Raw genomic sequence first — 23,268 nt, forward strand, 5'->3', positions numbered from 1 at the left:
ACCTGTATGTAGAGTTATTATTTATGTAGGACACATTTAATGTTAGGACAGACATGGCATACAGTGGGAGGGGAATAACGGGTCTGGGATCAGGGCCCCCACAAATTTATCTTGCCCACGGTCAAGCATAAGTTAAAGAGACTGTCAAGTATAAATTAAACTCTCATTATTCAGATAGGACTTTTAATTTTAATCAACTTTCCAATTTACTTTTATCATCAACTTTGCTTTTTTCTCTTGGTATTCTTAGTTTAAACTAAACATAGGTAGGCTCATATGCTAATTTCTAAGCGTTTGAGTGCTGCCTCTTATCACAGGCTTTTTAAATCTCTTTTCAACACAAAGAGACAGAAAGTACATGTGGGCCATATAGATAACACTGTGTTCAGGCACAGAAAGTTATTTAAGATTTAGCACAAAACAATGCTAAATTTAAGACAATAGATAATAAACAGTCACAGTCATGTGATCAGGGGGCTGGAAGAAGGTTCCTAGATACAAGGTAATCACAGAGGTAAAAAGTGTATTAATATAACTGTGTTGGTTATGCAAAACTGGGGAATGAGTAATAAATCGATTATCTATCTTTTAAAACAATAACAATTCTATGGTTGACTGTCCCTTTAAGGGTGGACCTGATTATTTTTGATCAGTTCCATGTTTGTGTTGTAGTTAGGGGTTCATAGGAAGTATGTTATATATCTAGGGGTACATTCTTCTGAAAAGGTTCAGAAACACTGACCTGGTTTACATTACTAAAGCCAAATATAGTTACCTTTTTCCTCTGAACAAAATGTTGAATTAGAATTAGAAAGTGGCTTGTTTTAAAAGGACAGTACATTGTATTTGTATATAAGGAGGACCACTTAAAGGAACACAAAAGTGCTCTAATGTGTTATAGCATTTTACTATTGTATTATGTTTTTTAACCCCATAAATAACACACAATTTTTTTTTTCCATTTTACATGCAAATATTTTTCTTATTTTGGATATTTCTGCAAAATAAAGTTATTTTCTAAAAGTGACGTCTGATGGGAAAAACAAACAAATGATGATTTGTGAGGGTACCTAAAAAAAAGCTCTGAAATTGATGTGTAAATGTAGTTAGTGCCAAACGACTACCTCTTGCACAGGGGTGTGAAATGGCTAAGCAGCTGAAGGGTTAAAAGGAAAAAGGAACATAGCTGTTTTAAGATCAACTTTAATTTGTCTTATGAAAATCCAGAGAAATCTAGAACAGCTGTAGTTTTTTATACAATAACTTTAATAGAATTATAGCGGAATAATAATGGTAAATCAACTGAATACATACATATCACAATAACTAGAATTGTATGGTTATTCTCTATTACCCAGTAGTGGGTTATAACTTATAACAACCTTGTCTGGGTAAAAGTACTGGACAGCATCTCCTTAGCGCAGACCGTATTCAGTTTGGGATAATGGCAGCCAATAGAAAAGGATTGAAGGGCTGCATTTTCACAACCCTACTTTAGTGCAGAACACAAGGAGCCTCAGATTTACATTTCAGAGGGCAGAATAAAACATAAGAGCTCATATAACAGGATACAAATACGTGTCAACAATCTATCAACCCACATCTATTTTCAGAAAGCAATTAATTCACCCTGTATACTCCTCTGTGAGCACTGCAAATAGTCTTAACCCACCCAAAATGTAACAATATATTGTATGTACTTATGTTTTATATAGTACTTAGGTTTACAGATACATTTAGCTAAAGCAGCTTAAGCAATATTTCCTAATGGAGTCCTCTTACAGATAATAAGCCTATTTGTCATATCCTTGATAAACTAACCTTTAGTAAATGCTTAGAAACTGTATCAATAAGGAAGTCAAAGACTTGGCTGTAGCTAGGATACCCTCTTGCCAACTCGCGTTTTATCAGTTACTAGAACATTGGACCAAAGGATGAAAGTTAATTAGTTCAAACCATTGTTAAAAGGAGGAGATGTTTGCTAACAGAGTGGCCGTAACAAGCGACAGTTAATGGGAAATCTGTCATTTATTCTATGTATCCAGAATGAAATATCCTTGATCTACAATAATAACATAAATATTTTTTTGTGTCATTTAAACATTTGTTAGGACTTATGTGATAGCTGCATAAAATGTACAGGGCAAAGTTTATTAAAGATAATACGGTTGTATTTTGGGACACCGTTTTGATATTAAAACAATACGTGTATATTTAATTTGTTAAAAACATATGATGAAACATATATAAATAAACACTATTTTAAATAAAAATATATAGGATATTATAAGTAGAAATGTGTTGTTTCATTTTAATACATAGTTATCATTTATGTTATAAAAGGCGAACTGAGCAGGGTATGTATCCTGTTAAAGGTATGATATGTGTACGCTCAAGGATGCAAATAAACAAACTTATTGGGTTAGATTACAAGTGGAGCGCTAATTTAACGTGCGCCCGTAAATTTGCCTGTTTACGGGTGCATGTTAAATAACCAGCCATTACAAGTGGCTGGTTAACGTTACCGCAAGCTCGAGGTAGCAATTAGCTCTTGCACATTAACCAGTGGTCAAACCTCTGGTTCATTTTTAAAATGTCCCCCAGTAGCCCCAAAATAAAGTGTAGTGTTATTTTGTTATAATACAATATATATATATATATATATATATATATATAAAATATTTTTGTTTAATATAACTGCACAAAGCAGTTATATGGGCTTAAAGTTGGCAGCTGTGGGGTGTTTAAGTGCCTTTAAATTGTGGTCTATAAGGGCTGTGGTATTCCTATAAATATATATGTATATGCTTAAATACATATATATTTATGTGTTAATTTATGTATTTGCTGCCCATTGCTGCGTTACTTACCCCCTTCGCTGCGCTAGGTTTTCATGTCATGTATGATGGCATCAGAACGATGCTCCCATTAGAACCTATGGAAGCGTGCTTTTATGAGCGCAAAGCTTGCACGTAATGTGAAAGCAAGGTCATGTGCGCATTGCGGCTCACTTGTAATACCAGCGCACAATTGCGTGCACTGGTATTATGAGTGGAATGCAAGTATCAAGCTTGCGAAAGAGCAGTTTTGCGCTCCACTCGTAATCTAGCCCATAGACAGTTGTTTTTCATGTTATGCTTAAAGGGACATTAAATCCCAAAAATGTCTCATTCAGATAGAGCATACAGTTTTATACAACTTTCCAATTTACTGCAGTAAATTTATCCTTTGGCAGTAGCAGCAATACACTCCCAGGAGCTAAATGAACACATCTGGTAAACCAATGACAAGAGACATATATGAGCAGTCACCAATCAGTAGCTAGTTTCCAGTAGTGCATTGGTGCTCCTGAGCCTACCTATGGTTACTCTTTAACAAAGGATTCAAACAGAATGTAGCAAGTTTGATAATAGAAGTAAATTGGAAAGTTGTTTAAAACTACATGCTCTATCTGAATCAAGAATGTTTCATTTTGACTTTGCTGTCCCTTTAAATATAAATGATACCTCTCCTGTTTAGCCATAGATATTTAATGCACCTTTACACACATTGTGTAAAAATTGTGTTTTGTCCCACGCTCCCTAGAGAAGCCTAAAACCAAATTCTGTAACCTACGTTTTCAAAATACTGTAAATTGTTAATTGCTCTGCAGCATTTGCAGGTTACATAATTGTGGGTATTGGCTTCTCTAGGGAGCATGGAACAGCACAATTCTACACACAAGCATGAGGTTTTCACACGCTTATAAATGATGTTTGAGTCACCGTGGGAATAAAAGTGCTTTATAAGAAAACAAGTTTTGCTAAAAATTATTTGTTTGGGTTCCATAGAATAAAATATACTTGTTAACATTTCAGTTTGTTACACAGTGAAAGTGCACTGGTGGCTTGAGAAAAGGCGTTGGGTTTGAAATTTTGTTACCGCTGCAGGGGACATTAACCCCTTCAGGACCGGGAATTGTAGAGAAAAACCTCTCCAAAGTATCAGAGAATTTTTAGCATTTTTTGCTATCACTCTATTTAAACTGATCATATTAAAAAATTCCAGAGAAATCTAGAACAGTTGTAGTTTTTTATACAATAATTTTGATATATTTATAGCGGAATAATAATAGTGAATGTATAAACAATATGCATACACATCACAATAACTAGACGTTTATGTTCTTTATTACACAATAACTTATAATCAACCTTGTCTGGGTAAAAGTACTGTACAACATCTCCTTAGTGCCTACAGTATTTAGTTTGGGATAATGGCACTAGTGTAGGGATCCCCCCCTCCAAGCGATCATCATTTTTGACCCCCCTGTGAAAACCCATTTTTGTAGCGTAGGGAACTCATCCCTCCCCCTCCCTGCTCAAACTTTTTTTCTGTTGGTAGGGAACCCTCCTCTTCCTCCCCACCCTACCCCCTCTCGCGATGTGCCACCCACCCACCCACCTCCCTCCTTCCCTCCCACACCACCCACGGCATCACTGCAAGCTGAAATAGACAATGACACAGAGTGAATAATTTGATATATAGAAGGAAGGAAGTTTGTGGTTTACTTATCCCTGGTGTACAACAATTGGTTAATGCTACATTCGTCAAAATACAATGGAATGTGATAGTCCATATCAATTGATATAAGGAAACAACCTCTCATATATAAAGGGGAACTGAGGTAAACACCTCTCCTATCCCAAGTATATTAATACTTAAATGTATCACAGACCAAATGTGTAAAACTGTGTAGGGAACGTAGTTACAACTTGCCTCTGCAAGGAATGTTTGCCACTTCCACAAGGATAGTCGTAGCTCTTACCGGCTTTAGGGAGATAGGTATGTAGAGATGGGGTTACTTCAATCACTCTGGATCCAACCGGTTCTTGTCCCTGTCTCCTATGTTCTCGCTCCCAGCTCGTGAGCTGACCTCCTCCTCCAGAAGTTTGTTGTGTAGCTTGCAGTGATCCCTACGTCACCAGCTCCAAATCTAAAATCACCAAATAAAGTCCATAAAATATGGTCCCTCAGGACAAAGGCGCGCTCTAGAGGCTTCCATCGATGGTTAAGGAGAGATACACCAGGATCAGCTGATCTTGGAACAAAGTGGAGAAATTGCAAATATGAAAAAACAGAAAAAGGCGCTCCAATAGTGCAGAAGATCACAATTATTGTTGGAAATTGTATCATTACATCACTCTACAGAATGATACTCACAAAAGCGGCGCACTATGTGGCAGTGCAAGCCAGGCAGGCTGGATAGATCAGAGCCCACCAGCTGGCTCACTCCAGATCGTGGATATAGCAATGGTTGCTGCAAAATAAAATGCAAGGATGGAGGGGGAAGGGTTCTCCAATAGTGCATGAAATCACTACAAAATAGAGAAAAATCCCAAAGACCCTCCAAAGAATATACTCACAAAAGTGGTGCACTATAATGCAGTGCAAGTCAAACAAGCTGGGATAATATGAGCCCACCAGCTAGCTCACTCAGGTAACCAGGTACCAGATCCACAGTTGAAATAAAAGTAAAAAAAATATATATTTAAAACTTGAATATAATCTGCTCCAAATCAAGGCTACGGTACTCCTCCAATCACAGACCCAGGATCCCGGACTGTAGAGAGGGCGGATCGGAGTCCCTGTACTACGTTTTAAATATAGCAAAAGAAGATATCCATAGAGTCTCAGTCCAGGTGTATAAAAACAATCTTTAGTTAGTTATCCATAAAATGAAAAAACAGCAACAGGGTGCAAGTGAAGCGTAAAATCACAGGACAGTAGTCTGACCAGTTTTGGTCGTTTAGACCACAATCATAGACCTTAATCTAACATATATGTGTTACTTATTTAAAAGAAGCGTAGAACAATCTCATTGGTGGATACCAGTGAGTATCCAGATTAACCCTGTATTTATAATGATGACTAGAAGATAAGAGAAATCTTATAAAGAGTGTCATAGGTAACTACAGAATTATAAATGCTGTAAACACATCAATGTTCTAACTCACAGATAGATTCCCAGGGAAAGGATGATGTTATATAATCAGGGATGCACAATATATATATATATATATATATATATATATATATATATATATATATATATATACAGTATATACACAGTTTAGTAACATAAACTAGGTACAAACATAAGTATACCCATATATGCAAATATGCCAACTATACATGTCCATTTACATACACAGAGATGCATTTGTAATCTGCTTACATCTGTACTTTTATTCTGTCATCACCTTGCACAGTGTAGCAGTGATGTCAGAAAAATACTGAATACTATTACATACTCACAGCAAAAGGAAATTACATAGGTAGAGAACTTAGTCAATACATACTGACATAGTGCACCATATATTTCAATATTCCAAGCTCAGGCTATTAGAATTTGAAATCATTGAGTACTTGAGTATTTAACATTAGCACATTGTCAGTATGCAGTATGTGCTCCCTTGAGGGCAAATTAGACACCAGGCAGCGAAGCTAACAACAGAGTCCAATCCCAATGTTAGTATATATTGCTGGTAGGGCAAAGTATGTGCATAGGTGGGAACTTCACATAATTACCAAAACTAGGGACAGATATATATATATACATATTCATGTTTGGGGGAAATGAATCTTATAAACTATATATATATACCCTTATACAGTAGCTACAGTTGTGCTCATAGGTTTACATACCCTGGCAGAATTTATGATTTCTTGGCCATTTTTCCGAGAATATGAATGATAACACAAAAACTTTTCTTTCACTCATGTTTAGTGTTTGGCTGAAGCCATTTATTATCAATCAACTGTGTTTACTCTTTTTAAATCATAATGACAACAGAAACTACCCAAGTGACCCTGATCAAAAGTTTACATACCCTGGTGATTTTGGCCTGATAACATGCACACAAGTTGACACAAAGGGGTTTGAATGGCTATTAAAGGTAACCATCCTCGCCTGTGATCTGTTTTCTTGTAATTAGTGTGTGTGTATAAAAGGTCAATGAGTTTCTGGACTCCTGACAGACCCTCACATCTTTCATCCAGTGCTGCACTGACGATTCTTGATTCTGAGTCATGGGGAAAGCAAAAGAATTGTCAAAGGATCTGCGGGAAGTTGAACTGTATAAAACAGGAAAGGGATATAAAAATATATCCAAGGAATTGAGAATGCCAATCAGCAGTGTTCAAACTCTAATAAAGAAGCAAAAAATGAGGGGTTCTGTTGAAACCAAACCACGGTCACGTAGACCAAATAAAATTTCAGCCACAACTGTCAGGAAAATTGTTCAGGATGCAAAGACAAACCCACAAATAACTTCAGGTGAAATACAGAACATGTGGTGTGGCTGTTTCAAGATGCACAATAAGGAGGCACTTGAAGAAAGTTGGGCTGCATGGTCGATTCGCCAGAAGAAAGCCATTATTATGCAAATGCCACAAAGTATCCCACTTACAATATGCCAAACAGCACAGAGACAAGCCTCAAACCTTCTGGCACAAAGTCATTTTGGAGTGATGAGACCAAAATTTAGCTTTTTGGCCACAATCATAAACGCTACATTTGGAGAGGAGTCAACAAGGCCTATGAGGAAAGGTACACCATTCCTTTTTGTGAAAGACGGAGGTGGATCGCTGATGTTTTGGGGATGTGTGAGCTACAAAGGCACAGGAAATTTGGTCAGAATTGATGGTAAGATTAATGCAGTATGTTATCAAACAGAACCCTTCATTTTCAACTTCTTTATTAGAGTTTGAACACTGCTGATTGGCATTCTTAATTCCTTGGATATCTTTTTTATATCCCTTTCCTGTTTTATACAGTTCAACTTCCCGCCAGGGTATGTAAACTTATGAGCACAACTGTATATGTGGAACTCATCTATGCCAATAGTTGATAATATCGAATTCCGAGTTAAATCCGATAGGGACAAAAGTATTAAGTCTGTCAGACTTTCCCCTAACCTCTCCTCCTGTAAACGTTCCCTAAAGACCTTTTTGTTCAGGAAAGCTTATCACCCGACTCATTAACAAATGAACTTCACTAACCCAACAGTTGCCCTCATCTATCTGCTCACTAATATCATTCTCACCTTTTCAGTCCCCACCTCCTGTTTCCCATCCTCCTACCCATCTAGATTGTAAGTTCCCATGGGAATAGGGCCCTGAATTCCCCATATATTTGTCTGTAAAATTGTGTCTTTTATTGTATTGTTTCTCCATTGTATGCTGCGGAATCTGTTGGCGCTTTATAAATAAAGAATAATAATAAAAATAATAATAAGTTTGTGTATCCAGTATATTTCTTGGCGACACAATATTTGGAACTTATCCCTCCCCCCCTCTTGGAGGGCTCAGGATTAATTCAGTTGCTTGCCACTTAAATGTACTTAGATTGCCCCTATGAGTCTCGATAAAGTGCTGGGAGAGGGCTGAGCATGGTCTTTCACCTGCTATATACGACAGATGCTCTTTTATTCGTTTGCCCACCTACTAATTCTGTAGTAACCTATGACACTGTTTCTGTAGTAACCTATGACACTGTTTAGAGGATTTCCCTTCTAGCCATCATTGTAAATACAGGGTTAATCTGGATACTCACTGGTATCCACCAATGAGATTGTTCTTAGCTTGTTTTAAATAAGTGACACATATATGTTAGATTAAGGTGTATGATTTCTGTCTAAACGATCGAAACCGTTCAGACTACTTTGTCCTGTGATTTTACCCTTCACTTGCAGCCTGTTGCTGTTTTTTTGTTTTATGGATAACTAAATAAAGATCGTTTTTTATACACCTGGACTGAGATTCTATGGATATCTTCTTTTGATAATGACACAGAGTGAGTCACTGAGATGGGTGATCTGCCTTCATATGGTATAGCAGGGACATCAGTTCTTCCTTACCATATGAAGGCCAATGCCTTCTGCCTCTGACGGCAGTCTTCACTGTCAAAGCTGACCGCGAGGACTGCAGCATGAGCCAGAAGGTTAGACATAGGTACTACTTCAACAGGGTATGCTAGGTAAAGTACCCTGTAATGTAATACCTATGTTCAATAGCGTTAAGGGGATAAACACCTTTTGCTTTTGTGTAAAATTGTGTTTTGTCCCACGCTCCTTAGAGAGGCCAAAAAGCAAATTCTGTAACCTAGGTTTTCAAAATACTGCAAAATGCCTTAACCAGCTATTTCATTTGCAGAATTTGCAGGTTACAGAGTTTGCTTTCTGGCCTCTCAGGAAGAGTGGGACAAGTCAAGTTTTACAAAAAAGCAAAAGGAGTTTAAAGGGATATAAAACCCAAACATTTTCTTATGTGATCCAGACACAGAATACAGTTTTAAAAAAGTTTCCAATTTGCTTTTGTTATTAAAATTGCTTAGTTCTCATGGTATTTGTTGAAGAGATACCTATGTAGGTGTATGGGGCACTGAATTGCAGGGAATAGTGCTGCCATCTAGTGCTCCTGCAAATGGATAACATTCTTGCAAAGCTGCTGCCATATAGCGCTCCAGAAATGTGCACACTTTTGAGTTTACATTCCTGCTTTTCAACAAAAGATACCAAGAGAAGGAAGACATTTTGATACGAGAAGTAAATAAGAAAATTGTTTAAAATTGCTCTATCAAAGTCATGAATGAAAAATGTTGTTTTATGTCTCTTAAAGGGACACTGAACCCAATTTGTTTCTTTCATGATTCAGATAGAGCAGGCAATTTTAATCAACTTTCTAATATACTCCTATTATAAATTTTTCTTCATTCTGTTGCTATCTTTATTTTAAAAGCAGGAATATAAATCTTAGCAGCCAGCCCATTTTAGGTTCAGCACCATGGATAGCGCTTGCTTATTGGAAGCTTACATTTACCAACCAATAAGCAAGCATAACCCAGGTTCTCAACCAAAAATGGGCCGGCTCCTATGCATCACATTCCTGCTTTTTAAATAAAGATAGCAAGAGAACAAAGAAAAAGTTATAATAGAGTAAATTAGAAAGTTGCTTAAAATTGCCTGCTCTATCTGAATCACGAAAGAAAAATGTTGGGTTTAGTGTCCCTTTAAATAACATTTTAATTCCTGGAAGAAGAGTTCTGCACTTGGTTTCACATTTCTTTGCCTTTGCAGCGGAAGGTAGTGCACATATTTGTGCTTAAAAAAACAAAACATGAGACCATATTCTGTCTAATTTAACATACACAATACTCCTGCGCTAAATGAGCGACTTTAGATGCTATTATTTTTTTTGCATACATTTGTGGTTGATTCACATTTCCATAGAATCCTCTGGTTCTGGATTAATGATCAGGTGTACGTGGGATAGAAGCTCATTAACTGTATGTTAATTATCTATGATTACTATCAAAATGCAGTGACAGTTTAGGTTATTTCATTATACCCTCTATTGTTAAGGGGGCGAACAAGCCTCATGCAATTAAGGAGTCCTAATTTCTAAAATGTCTAAATCTAGGAGCTTTTCTGTAAGGTGAGGTCTGCGGTTGCTTTACCTTCCATTATGCAGGAGAAAGAATAAATGTCTTTTCTAAACATCGCTGGATACTCATCTGCTAAGAATTATCTCTTGCAAATAGGCAATATCAACAATAAGAATCTGCACTAAAGTTCTGTTGTCCATTTCAAAAATTGTTGCAGTAAATAAAGTATTCTTTGTCTTTCCAAAAACTGGTTTGAAATATAATATCCTTATGTTGTTTTTCAATTAGTAGGATAGTTTATAGGCATTAATTCTGCTGTCTTATTAAAGGGAAATTGCAATGCAAAAATAGCATGGTCTAATTACTGATGCTAGCTAGAGTTTGACTCATGGGGAGTTTGTTAAACACATTGGTAAAGTCATGGTAGGAAGAAAAACGCATCAAACCTCCTGAGTGGAATTTAACCTGTGTTTTTAAACCCTTTAGGAAATTTTAAAGGGACACTCAAGTCAAAATAAACTTTTATGATTCAGAAAGAGTATGCGGTTTTAAGACACTTTCCAATTTACTTCCATTATCAAATTTTGCACAGTCTTTTTATATTCACACTTTCTGGGGAACAAGATCCTACTGAGTATATGCACAAGCTCACAGGGTATACGTATACTAGTCTGTGATTGGCTGATGTCTGTCACATGATACAGGGGGCCAGAAAATGGGAGAAAAAATAAATAAGAAAAAAAATCTACTGCTTATTTGAAAAGAGTAGATGTTAAATGATTGTCTTTTTATTACGTACTTGTTAATTATGGAATTCTACTGCATTGAGTGGTCCTTTAAGAACATAGTTAACGAGTCTCAGTAAAGTAACCATAGCATACGCTAATGAATTACAGCATGTTATTTCCTTCTTAATATAAGGAGAGTCCATGGCATCATTCCTTACTGTTGGGAAATACTGAACCTGGCCACCAGGAGGAGGCAAAGACACCCCAGCCAGGGCCTGTGGTTTTAGGAGGAACACTCCCTCGCGATCAACATTCTGGAACTTCGAGAACTCTTCAATGCTCTGAAGGCTTGGCCCCTTCTGGGTTCAATCCGGTTTATAAGATTCCAATCAGACAATATAACCTCGGTGGCTTACATCAACCATCAGGGGAGAAGGAGAAGCTCCCTAGCAATGATGGAGGTATCGCAAATTCTGTAGTGGGCGGGGGCCCACAGCTGTTCGCTGTCAGCGATCCACATTTCGGGTGTGGACAACTGGGAAGCGGATTTTCTCAGCAGACAAAATCCTTTCATCCGGGGGAATGGTATATGGAGATATGCAACAAGTGGGGGGCGCCGGAGATCGATCTCATGGCGTCTCGTCTCAATACCAAGCTACCCAGATCTGGGTCGTGGTCCAGGGGTCCTCAGGTGGAGCTAATGGATCCATTAGCAGTGCCTTAAAGGTTCAGTCTAATTTACCTTTTCCCGCCGTTACCACTTCTTCCTCGTGTGGTGGCCCGCACCAAGCAGGAGTAGGCATCAGTGATACTGATTGCTCCATCGTGGCCGCAAAGGATGTGGTTCGCGGATCTGGTGAGGATGTTATCATCTCCTCCGTGGAAGTTACCTTGTCGCAGGGATCTGCTGGAACAAAGTCCCTTTGTTCATCAAAATCTAGATTCTCTGAGGCTGACTCTGTGGCGATTAAACTCTTAGTCCTAGCCAAGAGAGGTTTTTTGGAGAGAGTGATTGATACTCTCATTCAAGCTTATAAGCCGGTTACTTGTCGCATCTAACATAAGGTGTGGAGAACCTACTTATTCTGGTGTGAAGAGCGTGGGTTTTCCTGGTATAAAGTTAAGGTTGCCAGGATCCTATTGTTTCTCCAGGATGGAATGGAGAAGGGCCTTTCTGCCAGTTCCCTGAGGGGACAGATTTCGGCCCTATCTGTTTTACTGCACAAGAGGCTCTCCAAGCTTATCGATGTACAGTCCTTTGTTAAGGCTCTGATTAGGATCAGACCTGTGTTTAGATCTAAGGCTCCTCCTTGGAGTCTAAATCTTGTTCTTAAAGGGACAGTTTACTCAAAATTTTTCTCCCCTTTAATTTGTTCCCAATGATCCACTTTACCTGCTGGAGTGTATTAAATTGTTTACAATTAGCTCCTTTACCCTTATATTGGCATTTGAAATAGTTGATTTAGCATGTGGTATCCCCACCTATTCTGAAAGTTTGTGGCCGCAGGTCCAAACTATAGATAAGCTGTGTAAACACAGCCAGCAGAAGAAATTACAATCCCAGTAGGATATAGAAGAGATATGGTAATAAAACGTTGATTTTCCATTGTTCTCTGGTGATTGTTTTATGGACAGATATAAGATAAAGAAACATGTATAGGTACACATGGTGATAAAGTAATGAGATCTGATTATACCTACAAGCTCAACCCATTTTATTAGGTTGTGGCTTCAAAACACAAAATCAGAGCTTTAATATACACAAATAAACGTTAAAAAGCTAATATTCATACATTATTTACTCTGCAGTTGGAAAAAAAGCAATTGTAAACACATTAAGGGAAAAACTATTTTACAGTATACTGTCCCTTTAAGGTTTTGCAACGGGCTCCGTTTGAGCCTATGCATGAGATTGACATTAGATTGTTGCCCTGGAAGTTTCTTTTTCTACTGGCTGTTGCTTTTGCGCGCAGAGTATTTGAGATTGCTGCGTTGCAATGTGAGCCTCCTTATTTGGTTAATTCGGATAAGGCTGTCCTACGTACTAAGTTAGGTTTTCTTCCTAAGGTCGTGTCAGACCGCAACATCAATCAAGAGATTATGGTTCCTTGTGTCCAAATCCTTCTTCTGCGAGGAGACAGCGGGACATAAACCTCCTCAGAGGATTACGGATCATTCTACTAGAGCAGTGGCTTCCTCTTGGGCCTTTAAGAACGAGGCCTCTATGCATCAGATTTTTCTAAATTTTTACAAGTTTGATGTTTTTGCTACGGCTGAAGCAGCTTTCGGGAGAAAGGTTTCCTCAGATTAGGGTCCGCCTCTCTTTTTGTCCCTCCCATTATCATTCAGTGTCCTCTAAAGCTTGAGTATAAGTTTCCCAACAGTAAGGAATGATGCCGTGGACTCTCCTTATATTAACAAGGAAAACATAAATTATGCTTACCAGATAATTTAATTTCCTTCTGTATAAGGAGAGTCCACGGCCCCCACACGCAGGGGCGGAACTACAGGGGGTGCAGAGTCAAAACTGTGACTGAGCCCCCGAGGGTGGGGGCCCAGCTTAAAAATATAATTAAATAAAAAAACCTTGACCTGCCACTGCCTACACTGATATCATGTGAGTGTGACGTGATGCTTCACTAGTGTCTCTATCTCTGACTACAGGGGTTAGTGTTTCTGTTTTACCCATTGGTGTTTATGTGTGTGTATGTATGTGTGTGTGTATGTATGTATGTGACTGTGTGTGTATGTATGCATGCATGCATGTGTGTGTATGTATGTATGTGACTGTGTGTGTATGTATGTATGTGACTGTGTGTGTATGCATGCATGTGTGTGTGTGTGTGTGTGTGTTTGTGGAACTAGCAAATTACAGACCTTGTTACTACAGCATGGGGGGGCAGGGGGTAAACAGTGTCACTGTACAGTACCACTATATACAGTACGAAGGAGCTGGACCATGTCACAGACTACTGTGGTCACTTTATAAAGTACTCGGGAGGGTAGGGTCAGACCAGCCATCTCACCGGCAGATTACAGACTGTGTCACTGACTCACTATATACAGTACTGGTGGGTTAAACAGTGTCACTATATATAGTAATAGGGGGTCAGACCTTCTTACAAACTGCACAGGGTACCTCCTTTTGCAGACATGTAATCTGATTCACATTTTTTTCTGTGTTAAATGTTAAAAAAAAAACAAGATATGTATCAAATTCACCTTTTTTGTGGGGGGCCTCTAAATTATATTTTTCTTCTGGCACCATTTATACCCTGATATTTCTCCTACTGTTCCTTGTTCCCTCGGCAGAATGACTGGGGGAAGTGGGAGAGTATTTAAAGGGCCACTAAACCCAAAATCTTTCTTTCATGATTCAGATAGAACATACAAATTTAAACAACATTACAATTTACTTCTATTATTTATTTTGCTTAATTTTTTTGATATCCTTATTTGAAGAAAAAGCAATGCACATGGGTGAGCCAATTACATGAGGCTTCTATGTGCAGCAACCAATCAGCAGCTACTGAGCATATCTAGATATGCTTTTCAGCAAAGAATATCAAGAGAATAAAACAAATTAGATAATAGAAGTAAATTAGAAAGATGTTTAAAAATGCATTCTCTTTCTAAATCATGAAAGAAAAAATGTGGGTATCATGGCCCTTTAAGCCATGGGGTATCTTTGCCTCCTCTTGGTGGCCAGGTTCAGTATTTTCCAACAGTAAGGAATGATGCTGTGGACTCTCCTTATACAGAAGGAAATTAAATTATCTGTTAAGCATAATTTATGTTTTTTGCATTGAGATGTCCCTTAAAGGGATTTTAAGCAGTAAAGAAATTTAAGATATAATGACCTATTCAAAACAAATATTAGCCTAATAACAGTAGGTATTGTATATGAATTATTTTAAATTATATTTTAGTTGTTTGAATAGTAAAGGGATATGATTCAGATAAAGCTGTGCGATTTTAAACAACTTTCTAATTTGCTTCTAAATATCTTTTGTTGAAAAGCAGGAACGTATGCTTAAGAGCTGGCCCATTTCTGGATCACTATATGGCAGCAGTTGTGCAAGAGCACGAGATAGAAGCACTATTTCCTGCCATAAAGTGCTCCAGCCACTTACTTAGGTATCTCTTCAACACAGAATATCATGGGAACAAAGCAAATTTGATAACAGAAGTAAATTAGAAACTTTTTTAAATGGTTTGTTCTGTCTGAATTACAAAAGAAAATGTGTGGGTTTCATATCCCTTTAAAGATATAAGTGTAAAGGTTTAGTGTTTATAAAATAATGGGAGCTGCCAGGTTAAACTTAAAAGGACATGAAACCCCCAAAAAATATTTCATGATTCAGATAAAGAATACAATTTAAAACAACTTTACAATTTACGTCTATTATTCTATGTGCTTCCTTCTCTTGTTATCCTTTGCTGAAAGTTTTATCTAGGAAAGCTCAGGAGCATCAAAGAACCTAGGTTTTAGCTGCTGATTGGTTGCAACATACATATACTGATTGTCATTAGCTCACCCATTTGTTCAGTTAGAAACCAGTAGTGCATTGCTGCTCCTTCAACAAATGATACCAAGAGAATGAAACTACTTAGATAATAGAAGTAAATTAGAAAGTTGTTTCAAATTGTATTCTCTACAATTTTTGGGTTTCATGTCCGTTTAAAGTTCCAGTCAACTTTATTAATTTTACATAATTCTGCACTATGTTAACCTAGCGATGCCTGTAATAAAAAGGAGGCATGTTAAAGTTGTAGCCCCCCAAAACGTTACCTTCCTTTCCTAGCCCTCTTCTTTAGCTCCTTAGTTTTTTCAGAAGCTCGTCACAGGCGCGCTGTCTAATCACAGCGTGCCCCAACAGTTTTACTCAGCACGGGTGTGCGCTTACACGTAGTTCAACAGCGCAATCTGAGGAGGTGAAGAGGACACAGAGGAAGGGAAGGTAAGTAAAGTTTTGAGGGGTTACAACTTTAACGTCTCCTTTTTTACAGGCATTGTTACGTGCATAATTACATAACATTAATAGCAACGTTGACTGTCACTTTAAATAAAAGAGTATACAAACAAGGCTATGTATAATAAATTATTGTAAAGGTAACTACAGGGTTTCCACATAACCTTGTCTGCACCTATTGTCTGTTTTACATCTGCCCCTAATTGTCCTCAGCAGAAAAGATAGACAATGGGAAAACATTGGTTTTAACATGGAAGCACCCATTACTTTATAGCATAACATAGAATTAAACTTTCATGATTCAGATGGAGCAGCAGTTTTAAGAGACTTTCCAATTTAATTACACTATTAAATTGTGCAGTCTTTTTATATTCACACTTTCTGAGCATGTGCACAAGTTCAGTGTATACGTATACTAGTCTGTGATTGGCTAATGTCTGTCACATGATGCAGAAGTCCAGATGGAGGGAGCATTAGAGTGGTTTAGCACTTTAGTCTCTTTGGTGCACCCTCCATCTGGATTATTGTATATTTTAAAAGGTTTTAGGGACTTTTTGGGGAGCTTGTGGTTTTATAGGTGTAGGCGCTGTAATTACCAAACTATACACATGATACAGAGGGTCTGCAAATTAAAGAACATTAGGAAATTTCTTAGAAAAATCTGTTGGTCATTATACTGTGTATAAAGGGGCATAATACCCCAAATTTTTCTTTCATGATTCAGATAGAAATTACAATTGTAAACAACTTTCTAACTTACTTGTATTATCATTTTTTCATCATTCTCTTGTTACCCTTTGTTGAAAACCAGGGATGTAAACTTGAGTGTGCAGTACTCTATGGCGGCAATTTTGCAACAACGTTATACATTAGCAATAGCACTAGATGGCAGCACTATTTCTCTTGCAAGGTGTATCCAGTCCACGGATTCATCCTTTACTTGTGGGATATTCTCATTCCCTACAGGAAGTAGCAAAGAGAGCACACAGCAAAGCTGTCCATATAGCTCCCCCTCTAGCTCCACCCCCCAGTCATTCTCTTTGCTGGCTCTAAGCACTAGGGTCTCCCTCGGGAGTGTAAAGTGAATGTAGTGTTAGAATTGTAGTTTTATTATCTTCAATCAAAAGTTTGTTATTTTAAATGGTACCTGTTTGTACTATTTACTCTCTAGCAGAAAAGTGATGAAGATTTCTGCTGAGAGGAAAATGATTTTAGCATGTTGTAACTAAAATCCACTGCTGTTCCCACACAGGACTGAGGAGTACCAGAAAACTTCAGTTGGGGGGGAACAGTTTGCAGGGTGATCTGCAATAAGGTATGTTCAGTCATTTATTTCTAGACAAGACTGAGATAATGCTAGAAGTGACTGACAATATCCCCATGAGGGGAGGGTAAGCTATGTTCACAGACTTAGTAAGGAATTGAATGCTTACATAATAGGGCTAATATACTGGTTGACACTTATTCAGGGCAATCGATTGTTTGGCTAAGGAAAAATTGTTTTGCAAGACACTTTGAAAGCCCTTTTGGTTTTTTTCTGGGGTTATTACCACATGGCTGTTTTTTAGTCACTTAGGAGTGATTTACTAGGCCTCACAGCTCCGGAGTAGAGTGGGAGGGCACTTAGAATTGCAGATAAGTTTATGCTGTTTCACATGGAGGGTCCTGCTGATGTTTGAGGGCCTAAAAGAAGCTATATTCCCCCAAATCTGATCCCTAAGGGTAGGTAGGACCACAGCAAGGCGGTGGCAAGGTGCTGTAGTGATTTAACCAGGTGTTGGCTTTAAGCTGCTCCGGTTTAGGCATTAAGGAGTTAATCGTTTTGAAACTTGGGGTGCAATCTTATTAAGGCTTTAGCTACATACTGTGAACATTTCAGAAAGATTGCTGCATTTTTCACCGTTTTGTAAAATTGTGTGCTCTTTTTATCTCTTAAAGGCACAGTAACGTTTTTTTCAAATTGTGTTTTTTATTTGATTAAAGTGATTCCAAGCCTGTTTGTGTACTCTACTAGTCTGTTAAACATGTCTGACACTAAGAAAAATCCTTGTTCAATGTGTTTAGAAGCCATGGTGGAACCCCCTCTCAAAATGTGTCCCACTTGTACTGATATGTCTATACCCTTTAAAGATCATATTGTTGCACTTAAGAATGTGGCCCAAGATGATTCTCAGACTGAAGGTAACGAGGGTAGCCCGTCTGCCTCTCCCCAAGTGTCACAACCAGTTACGCCTGCGCAAGCGACGCCTAGTACCTCTAGTGCGTCTAACCGTTTTACATTACAAGACTTAGCGGCAGTCATGGATAATTCTCTTACAGCCTTCTTATCTAAACTGCCCGTGTTACCTGCAAAGCGTGATAGCTCCGTTTTAAGAACAGATTATGAGCATTCTGACGCTTTGGTAGCCGTATCCGATATACCCTCACAACGCTCTGAAGTGGGAGCGAGGGATTTGATGTCTGAGGGAGAAGTCTCTGATTCAGGAAGGGTTCCTCCCCAGACAGATTCAGATACATTGGCTTTTAAATTTAAACTAGAACACCTCCGTGTTTTACTTAGGAAGGTATTAGCTACTCTGGATGACTGTGACCCTTTGTTGATCCCAGAGAAATTATGTAAAATGGACAAGTACCTAGAGGTCCCTGTTTACACGGATGCGTTTCCGGTCCCTAAGAGGATTGTGGATATCGTTACTAGGGAGTGGGATAGGCCAGGTGTCCCTTTTGTCCCCCCTCCTGTTTTTAAGAAAATGTTCCCCATATCTGACCCCATGCGGGACTCGTGGCAGACGGTCCCTAAGGTGGAGGGGGCTGTTTCTACACTAGCTAAACGCACAACCATACCAATTGAAGACAGTTGTGCTTTTAAAGACCCTATGGATAAAAAATTAGAGGGTTTACTTAAGAAAATTTTTGTTCAACAAGGTTTTCTTCTCCAACCTATTGCCTGCATTATTCCTGTAACTACTGCAGCTGCTTTCTGGTTTGAGGCGCTGGAGGACTCGCTCCAGACGGAGACCTCATATGAGGAAATTATGGATAGAATTAAGGCTCTAAAGCTAGCTAATTCTTTTATCACTGATGCCGCTTTCCAAATAGCTAAGTTAGCGTCGAAAAATTCAGGTTTCGCCATTTTGGCGCGCAGGGCGCTATGGCTAAAGTCCTGGTCGGCCGATGTGTCGTCTAAATCCAAGCTTTTGAACATTCCTTTCAAAGGGAAGACCCTATTCGGGCCTGAATTGAAAGAGATTATTTCAGATATCACCGGGGGAAAAGGCCATGCTCTCCCTCAGGACAAAGCCTTTAAAACAAAGAACAAAGCTAATTTTTGTTCCTTTCGCAATTTCAGGAACGGCCCCGTTTCATCCTCTCCGGCTGCAAAGCAAGAGGGTAACGCTTCACAGCCCAAGGCAAACTGGAAACCTTACCAGGGCTGGAATAAGGGTAAACAGGCCAAAAAGCCTGCAGCTGCCACCAAGACAGCATGAAGGGGTAGCCCCCGATCCGGGACCGGATCTAGTAGGGGGCAGACTCTCTCTCTTCGCTCAGGCCTGGGCAAGAGATGTACACGATCCTTGGGCATTAGAGATTGTAGCCCAGGGATACCTTCTAGAATTCAAGGACTCTCCTCCATGGGGAAGGTTCCACATTTCTCATCTGTCTACAGATCAGGCGTTTTTTACGCTGTGTAGAAGATCTACATACAATGGGAGTGATCCACCCAGTTCCAATTGCAGAACAAGGACTGGGGTTTTACTCAACCCTGTTTGTGGTTCCCAAGAAGGAAGGAACTTTCAGACCAATCCTGGATCTCAAAATTCTAAACAAATTCCTCAGAGTCCAATCATTCAAGATGGATACCATTCAGACAATCTTACCAATGATCCAGGAGGGTCAATATATGACTATCGTGGATCTAAAGGATGCGTATCTGCACATTCCTATCCACAAAGATCATCACCATTTTCTCAGGTTCGCCTTTCTGGACAAGTATTTTCAGTTTGTGGCTTTTCCTTTCGGGTTGGCCACTGCTCCCAGAATTTTCAAAAAGGTGCTAGGGTCCCTCCTGGCGGTTCTAAGACCGCGGGCCATAGCAGTGGCGCCTTACCTAGACGACATCTTAATTCAGGCGTCAACTTTCCAAAGAACCAAGTCTCACACTGAGATTGTATTGGCCTTTCTGAGGTCTCACCGGTGGAAGGTGAACATCAAAAAGAGTTCTCTCTCCCCCCTCACAAGAGTTCCATTCCTAGGAACCCTGATAGACTCGGTAGAAATGAAAATATTTCTGACGGAGGTCAGAAAGCTAAAACTCTTAACTACTGGCCGAGCTCTTTATTCCATTCCTCGGCCATCTGTGGCTCAGTGCATGGAGACAATCGGACTAATGGTTGCGGCAATGGACATAGTCCCTTTTGCTCGGATACACCTCAGACCACTGCAACTATGCATGCTCAAACAGTGGAATGGGGATTATGCAGATTTGTCTCCTCAAATTCAGTTGGACCAGGAGACCAGAGATTCTCTTCTCTGGTGGTTGTCTCAGGATCACCTGTCTCAAAGAATATGTTTCCGCAGGCCAGAGTGGATCATTGTAACGACCGACGCCAGTCTGTTAGGCTGGGGTGCGGTCTGGGACTCCCTGAAAGCTCAGGGCTTATGGTCTCAGGAAGAAACTCTTCTCCCGATAAACATTCTGGAACTGAGGGCGATATTCAACGCTCTTCAGGCATGGCCTCAACTAGCGGCGGCCAAATTAATCAGATTTCAGTCGGACAACATCACGACTGTAGCTTACGTCAATCATCAGGGGGGAACAAAGAGTTCCCTAGCGATGACGGAAGTAACCAAAATAATCAGGTGGGCGGAGGATCACTCCTGCCATCTCTCAGCAATTCACATCCCAGGAGTAGACAACTGGGAGGCGGATTTTCTAAGTCGTCAGACTTTTCACCCGTGGGAGTGGGAACTCCACCTGGAGGTATTTGCCCAGCTGACTCAGCTATGGGGCACCCCAGAGTTGGATCTGATGGCGTCCCGTCAGAACACCAAACTTCCTCTCTACAGGTCCAGGTCCCGGGATCCCAAGGCGGTATTGATAGATGCTCTAGCAGCGCCTTGGTCCTTCAATCTGGCTTATGTTTTTCCACCGTTTCCTCTCCTCCCGCGTCTGGTTGCCAGAATCAAGCAGGAGAAGACTTCGGTGATTCTGATAGCACCTGAGTGGCCACGCAGGACTTGGTATGCAGACCTAGTGGACATGTCATCTGTCCCACCATGGACACTGCCAATGAGGCAGGATCTTCTAATACATGGTCCGTTCAAGCATCCAAATGTAGTTTCTCTACGTCTGACTGCTTGGAGATTGAACGCTTAATTCTATCAAAGCGTGGGTTCTCTGAGTCAGTTATAGATACTCTGATTCAGGCTAGAAAGCCTGTCACCAGGAAAATCTACCATAAGATATGGCGGAAATATCTTTGTTGGTGTGAATCCAAGGGTTACTCATGGAGTAAGATTAGGATTCCCAGGATATTGTCCTTTCTCCAAGAAGGACTGGAGAAAGGATTGTCAGCTAGTTCCTTAAAAGGACAAATATCTGCTTTGTCTATCCTGTTACACAAGCGTCTGGCAGAGGTACCAGACGTTCAAGCGTTTGCTCAGGCTTTAGTCAGAATCAAGCCTGTCTATAAACCTGTGGCTCCGCCATGGAGTTTGAATCTAGTTCTTTCAGTTCTTCAAGGGGTTCCGTTTGAACCTTTACATTCCATAGACATTAAGTTGTTATCTTGGAAAGTTTTGTTTTTGATAGCTATCTCTTCTGCTCGAAGAGTTTCAGAATTATCTGCCTTACAGTGTGATTTACCTTACCTGGTGTTCCACGTAGATAAGGTAGTTTTGCGTACCAAGCCTGGTTTTCTTCCTAAAGTTGTTTCTAACAAGAATATTAACCAGGAAATAGTTGTTCCTTCTCTGTGTCCTAATCCATCTTCGAAGAAGGAACGTCTATTACACAATCTTGATGTAGTTCGTGCTTTAAAGTTCTATTTACAAGCAACTAAGGATTTCAGACAAACATCTTCCTTGTTTGTTATCTATTCTGGTAAGAGGAGAGGTCAGAAAGCGACTGCTACCTCTCTTTCCTTTTGGCTGAAAAGCATCATCCGTTTGTCCTATGAGACTGCTGACCAGCAGCCTCCTGAAAGAATTACTGCTCATTCTACCAGAGCAGTGGCTTCCACATGGGCTTTCAAAAATGAGGCTTCTGTTGAACAGATTTGTAAGGCAGCGACTTGGTCTTCACTGCATACTTTTGCCAAATTTTACAAATTCGATACTTTTGCTTCTTCGGAGGCTATTTTTGGGAGAAAGGTTTTGCAAGCAGTGGTGCCTTCCGTTTAAGGTACCTGTCTTGTTCCCTCCCTTCATCCTTGTCCTAAAGCTTTGGTATTGGTATCCCACAAGTAAAGGATGAATCCGTGGACTGGATACACCTTGCAAGAGAAAACAGAATTTATGCTTACCTGATAAATTACTTTCTCTTGCGGTGTATCCAGTCCACGGCACGCCCTGGCATTTAAGTCAGGTAAAAAATTTTTTGTTTAAACTACAGTCACCACTGCACCCTATGGTTTCTCCTTTTTCTTCCTAACCTTTGGTCGAATGACTGGGGGGTGGAGCTAGAGGGGGAGCTATATGGATAGCTTTGCTGTGTGCTCTCTTTGCTACTTCCTGTAAGGAATGAGAATATCCCACAAGTAAAGGATGAATCCGTGGACTGGATACACCGCAAGAGAAAGTAATTTATCAGGTAAGCATGAATTCTGTTTTCCTGTCATGTTATGCTTGAGGCATGTGCACGCTACCTTTCTAGATATCTCTTCAACTAAGAAGAACATGAGAACAAAGCAAATTCGATAACAGAACTACATTGGAAACTTTTTTTTAAATTGTATTATCTATCTAAACAATGAAAGAAAAAATTGGGGTTTCACATCCCTGTAATAGTCCTTCAAATTACAGGGGAGTGAAACAAAATAAATAATGAAGCTATATTGCATAGTTTTTACTACCCATAATGAAATACATTTTTATTACAATATCAAACAGTAGCTAGCTGTGGACTTCAACTATTTTTGGT

The 23,268-nt window shown here is 39.4% G+C and overlaps 1 protein-coding gene across 1 annotated transcript in view; it reads left to right on the forward strand.

Moving 5' to 3' along the window:
* Window positions 1-23,268, forward strand: part of ELP4 (elongator acetyltransferase complex subunit 4) — a 635,326-nt gene that overhangs the window by 143,768 nt on the left and 468,290 nt on the right. The gene's annotated exons all lie outside the window — the stretch shown is intronic.

This window comes from Bombina bombina, chromosome 7 (genome assembly GCF_027579735.1).
Source record: "Bombina bombina isolate aBomBom1 chromosome 7, aBomBom1.pri, whole genome shotgun sequence".
NCBI classification, from domain to species: domain Eukaryota; kingdom Metazoa; phylum Chordata; class Amphibia; order Anura; family Bombinatoridae; genus Bombina; species Bombina bombina.